This window comes from Carlito syrichta, unplaced genomic scaffold, assembly GCF_000164805.1.
Source record: "Carlito syrichta isolate Samal-C Ts95f unplaced genomic scaffold, Tarsius_syrichta-2.0.1 Scaffold315987, whole genome shotgun sequence".
In the NCBI taxonomy this organism is placed as follows: Eukaryota; Metazoa; Chordata; class Mammalia; order Primates; family Tarsiidae; genus Carlito; species Carlito syrichta.
In genome coordinates this window covers 62,473-68,438 of record NW_007260083.1, presented here as the reverse complement: position 1 = coordinate 68,438, position 5,966 = coordinate 62,473, and positions in this window count along the sequence as shown.

The following is a 5,966-nucleotide window of genomic DNA, read 5'->3' as shown; positions in this document are numbered from 1 at the left end:
CTCCAGTCTGGGCGACAGAGTGAGACTCCAACTTAGAAAAAAAAAAAAAAAAAAGATTACACAGCGTGTGGCAGGATTTTAATCCAGGACTTTTGGTTCCAGAGTCCAGCTCTAGGCCATTACAAATAAATGGCTTGAAGTCCTGGTCTTCATTTCTAAAAAAACCCATCCTCTCTCTCTGAGCATTCCCTTACTTTTCTCTCATCTGCCTGGTCTCCCTCTGTTTGTCAGGATTGGAAGAGGTTAAGTGGGAACCCCTTGATTCCAGGGTTACAGGAAAATCCCAAGTCCACAGCGCAGTGTATTCTGGACCGTGGTCAGCAGCCTGTCATACTGAGTCTGCGCAGAGCGCCTCTCCCTCTGAAACAACATGCCTCCTTCCCAGCAGCCCCAGTGAGTTTTGTGTTAGAAGCTGCCAAACTGCTCAGTATGTGGCCTTGACAGTGATTTCACATCTCCAATCTTCAAATGCCTTCTCTATGAAATGAGGATGACAAAAAGCCCTCCTCTCAGGTGAATGTGAGGTATACATTACATAATGTGTACAAATTATGTATAAAAAGCACTTACCACTCAGCCTATTAAGTGCAGGCTATTTATAAGTCATAACAGGCAGTACAAACAAAACAAAACAAAAATTCCACAACCAAACAGCTGGTTAAAAGCTTGCACTCAGCAGGGCTCGGTGACTCAGCCTGTAATCCCGCACCTTTGGGAGGTTGAGGTGAGTGGATTGCCTGAGTCTGCGGGTTCGAGACCCGCCTGGGCAACTTGGCGAGACCTCATCTCTACAATAAATCAAAAATTAGCCGGGCGTGGTAGTGCGAGTCTGTAGTTCCAGCTACTTGGAAGGCTGAGGCGGAAGGATCACCGGAGCCCAGCAGGTCGAGGCTGCGGGGGCCGGGAGCGGCCGCTACACTCCAGTCTGGGTGACAGAGTGAGACTCTAACTCAAAAAAAAAAAAAAAAAAAGCTTGCACTCTGAAAACAAGTAGGTCTGGGTTCAAATGCTGCCTCTGCCACTTTCTAGATGTGTAAACTTGCCAAGAGACTGAGTTCTGGTCCCTTCCCCTCTTCTCAAGAAAAAGGAATCATTACAACATGATTATGGAGCTGACCTCAAAGGTGAACAGGAAGGTAAAAAGAAATAATACACAGAGGCAGGGCGTGGTGGCTCATGTCTATAATCCTAGCACTTTCTGAGGCTGAGAAAATCATTTGAGCCCAGGAGCTTGAGACTAGCCTGGGCAACATAGCAAAATCTTGTCTCTACAAAAAAATCAAAAAATTAGCTGGGCGTGGTGGTGCATACCTTTTGTCCCAGCTACTCTGGAGGCTGAGGTGGAAGACTCGCCTGAGCCCAGGAGGTGGAGGATGTGGTGAGCCGTGATTGTGCCACTGCACTCCAGCCTGGGTAACAGAATGAGACCCTGGCAAAAAAAAAAAAGGAAGGAAGGAAGAAAGAAAGAAAATAAATAATCCTTTTAAAGGCTGAGCATAGTGGCCTAGGTCTATAAACCCAGCCCCTTGGGAGGCCAAGGTGAGAGGACTGCCTGAGCCCAGGAGTTCAAGACCAACCTGGGAAACATGATGAGACCCCCCCCCCCTACAATAAATAAAAAAATTAGCCAGGCATGGTGGTGCACATCTGTAGTCTCAGCTACTCAGGAGGCTGAGGCAGAAGGATCACCTGAGCACAGGAGGTGGAGGCTGTGGTGAGCTGTGATTGTACCACTGCACACCAGTCTGGATGACAGAGTGAGACCCCAACATCATGCACACACACACACACACACACACACACACACACACACACACACAAAAATCAGGGAAAGGGCTAGAGGATGTAGGAGGTGGCCGTTTTAAGTTGGGTAGTCAGGTTGGCCTCAGGAGATATTTGAGCAGGCTGGAAGGAGGTGATCTGCAGGGATACTTGAGAACAGCCAGTGCAAAGGCCCAGGGGAAAGAAGAAGAAAGTAAGGTGTCCAGTGTGGGCTGGAGTAGAGTTAGGGAGGGACACGGTGGGAAGAGAAAAGATGAGAGAGAGGTGATGGGAACAGATCACGTAGGGTCTCAGAAACCACTGCAAGGACGATTTTTGCTGGGAGGCGTGATGATCACACGGGAGGATTCTGAGAGGAGAGAAGCGACATATTTAAAAGTTGTCTCTCGGGCTGCTGTATGAACAACAGAGTGAAGTGCTGTGACTTTCCCCAACCCGGACACCCAGGAGTCCCACGCCTTGCCCACCTCCCGAAGGCGTTACGCCCCAGGGCTTGGGTCCTGAAGCCCGAGCCCTGGGCGATGCCGAAGCGGAGCCCACCCACGGCAGCCCTCGAGTCTCCAGGTGCCGCCGGGTACCCGTGGTTCCGGGGCCGAGACCAGCCGGGGCCCACAGGAGCACCTCGTCGAGACCGACCAGCGACCCTGGGGGCAGCTAGCCCCTGTGGGGATACGTTTCTCGCGGCAGACCACGGTGGCTAGCCAGCCACGCGACGGGGTGGGTGGCCACGACGCGGACGCCGGAGACGCAGCCAGAGCTCTGCACGCGCAGGGTCGGAAGAGTTCGAGGTGCCAAAGGAGGGACCGGCGGGCAGGGTCTACGCCGTCCAGCAGGACAGGCCCCGGGGTCGCGAGGCGCTGACACCATTGCGCCCGGCTCCGGGCGGGCCGGAAGAGCCGCGCTCACGCGGGCATCACACTAGCGGGGTCACTAGCATCGCCGTCGGGAGCCCCGCGGGGGTGGCGGCGTAGACAGCCCGAAGTCGGGCTTCTCGGCCCCCCTGTTTTCCACGAATGCTGTGAAGTGGCGGCCCTGGAACTCGCAAGTGCAGCCGTGGGGTCGGAGGGAACTGGGAGTGGCGACAGGGAGCGAGAATAACCCTGTGGATTCTGAGGCCAGATACGGTCAGGTTTTACTTCTGACTCTGCCACTTTTAGCCACTTGAATCTGGGCAGGCCGTCTAATTTCTCTGGGCCTCAGGAGCTGCATCTGCAGATGAAATGATGGATGCCAAGGCTATGGAACAACGGCCTATAAATATCAGCTTAAGGTTGGGTCTTTTGGACCGTCTGTTCCAGAAAGGCCTGCCCAGCCTCTTTTCCAGAACCAGTTTGACCAATCCCCTGGCACCGAGTCTGCTCAAGTACCCCTTGTCCCAACTGGTCAGGGCCCTGTCCCAAGGAGCTCCACTGTGGTCCGTCCCCTGTCACAGAACCATGCCAGACAGCCTCTAGCACAGCCAGTCCCCTGCTGCAAATCCAGACCAACTCACTGGGCTTCTGAGTTCCCCACGGATCACTCGCCCCATAGGAAACCTGGGCATCAAGGTAGGGCAGGGCAGGTGTGAGGGCAGTCAGGGCTGGGGAGGAGGTGGAAGGAGATGGACTGGCTAGTGCAGTCCCTCTGGCCAGTCTTCCTTCCAGCTCTTCCACTGCAGAGCAGTAAGGGGCACAAGGGAAATCCCAGAGCAGGGTTCAGGTCTCAGAGCGCAGGAGAAAAAGCAAGGCTAGTGGCTCACCTGCCAGGAGCGGAGGCACTGGGTGAGGCTGATGCCTGGGCCAGATCCTGGGTGCCTGGGCCGGACCCTCAGCACCCTCCCTGGGTCTGTACATGGATGTCCTCATTAGCACCAGCTGACCAGGTGCCATTGATCATAATGGGGCCTGATTATGGGTATAGGTGGGGAGAAAGGCAGATGGACAGAGAAAGAAAAAGAGGCAGATATGGGGAGGTAAAAGACAGAGGTAAAAGACCAGGCCGGGCTCGGTGACTCAGCCTGTAATCCCACGCCTTTGGGAGGCTGAGGTGAGTGGATTGCCTGAGCCCGCGGGTTCGAGACCCGCCTGGGCAGACGAGACCTCATCTCTACAATAAATAAAAAAAAAAAATCAGCCGGGCTTGGTAGCGTATGCCTGTAATTCTGGCCACTCGGAAGGCTGAGGCGGAAGGATCGCCGGAGCCCAGCAGGTCGAGGCTGTGGTGGCTGGGAGCGGCCACGGCACTCTAGTCTGGGCGACAGAGTGAGACTCCAACTCAAAAAAAAAAAAGACAGAGATGAACATAGTACAAGAGGGAGGGAAAAAGAAACAGATGTGGGGAGAGGGATGGACAGGGTAAGGAATCGGGGAGGAGATATAAAGACCAAAAGAGAGACAAGAAAACTTTCTTTGGAGGAGGACCTTTGAATGTGGAGAAGGTTGGTTGTGTTTGGTGAGGGGGAGGAGTTTAAGTTTCTCAGATAGAATAGGGGTCCAAAGGAGCAAGGGAGGGAAACCCAGGCCTGAATAAGACTCTAAGAAAAGAGGGATAGTGCTGGGCATGATAGTGTGCACCTACCTCTAGCCTCAGCTACTCAGGAGGCTGAGGCAGGAGGATGGCTTGAACCCAAGAGTTCAAGACTGTAGTGATTTATGACCGCACCAGTGAATAGCTACTGTACTCCAGCCTGGGCAACAAAGTGAGATCCTGTCTCTAAATAAAGAGAGGATCAGGACTCCTGAGTCTGCTGAGGAAGAAGAGGCTTCAGCCTCATTTGAACTTGAGGGTCCTGGGAGCCTGGGTTCTGAGGAAGGAGGAAGCAGAGACGGCTTCTGTGTCTGAGGGAGAAGGGGCTGGGGACCTGAAATCCTGAGTTTGGGGAAGGGGGAGGCTGGAAGCCTGGGCTCCTGGGTCGTGGAAGTGACTGGAGACAAAGGCGAGGGAGGATACTATGTGCCCAGATGTGGCAGTCTGGAGGATCTGGAAGCAGAGCTTCCTAAGGGAAGACAATGGCCTCCAGGTCACTCCCATCTTCCTGGAAAGCCCTGCACTGGAAAACAATGGAGCCACACCCTCCACGGAGCATTCTAGAGGGGAGGGGAGGGCTGGGTCTCCAGAAAGGGAGAGGCAAGGGACCTTGGGTACAGTTTCCAACCATCTTCTCCCTGAGGAGCGAGGAGCCTGTATTTCTAGCCTCTTTCTTCCCCAGAACCCTGCCTTTGTGGGAGGAGCAAGGGGGAATTCAAGAAGGAACCAGCTTTCTTTCTTGCTTTCTTTTTGTTTCTTTTCTTTTCTTTTCTTTATTTGAGTTGGAGTCTCACTCCTTCGCCCAGGCTGGAGTGCAGTGGCACGCTCACAGCCACCCCAGCATCGACCCGCTGGGCTCCGGCGATCCTTCCACCTCAGCTTTCCAAGTTGCCAAAACTACAGGCGTGTGCTACTATGCCCGGCTAATTTTTTATTTATTGTAGAGACAGAATCTCACTAAATTGCCCAGGTGGGTCTCAAACCCGCAGACTCAGGCAATCTACTCGCCTCGGTCTCCCAAAGTGCTGGGATTACAGGCTGAGCCACCAATTCTGTAAAAGAAAGAATCAGCTTTTTTTTTTTTGAGTTGAAGTCTCACTCTGTTGCCCAGACTGGAGTGCAGTGGCCACTCCCGGCCACCACAGCCTCGACCTGCTGGGCTCTGGCGATCCTTCCGCCTCAGCCTTCCAAGTAGCTGGAACTACAGGTGCGCGCTACCACGCCCGGCTGATTTTTTGATTTATTGTAGAGATGAGGTCTCACCAAGTTGCCCAGGCGGGTCTCGAACCTACGGGCTCAGGCAATCCACTCACCTCAGCCTCCCAAAGTGCTGGGGTTGAGCCACCAAGCCCGGCTCCAGCTTTCTTTCAATAGCTTCATTTGTCACTCGCTTAAGGTCCGTCCCTGGCTCTTCGTCACAGGCAGAGGGAGCGAGGGCACTGGAAGCAACATGGGGGAAGCAGGAAGTATGCACATGTGGGCCTTTCAGGTAGCAGTTAGGATTTCCTTCCACCCTGAGATGGAGGAGAAACATATGTGCCAGCAATTGGGCTGGGGGGAGTAGGAGGGAACACTCGGCCAAAGAGTTCAGACTGTCCCAGGAACCCTGGGCACCATGGGGTATCTATGCAAAGAAGGGTCAGGTTTGGCTTTAGGAAGATACTGGACCCGAGGGGGAG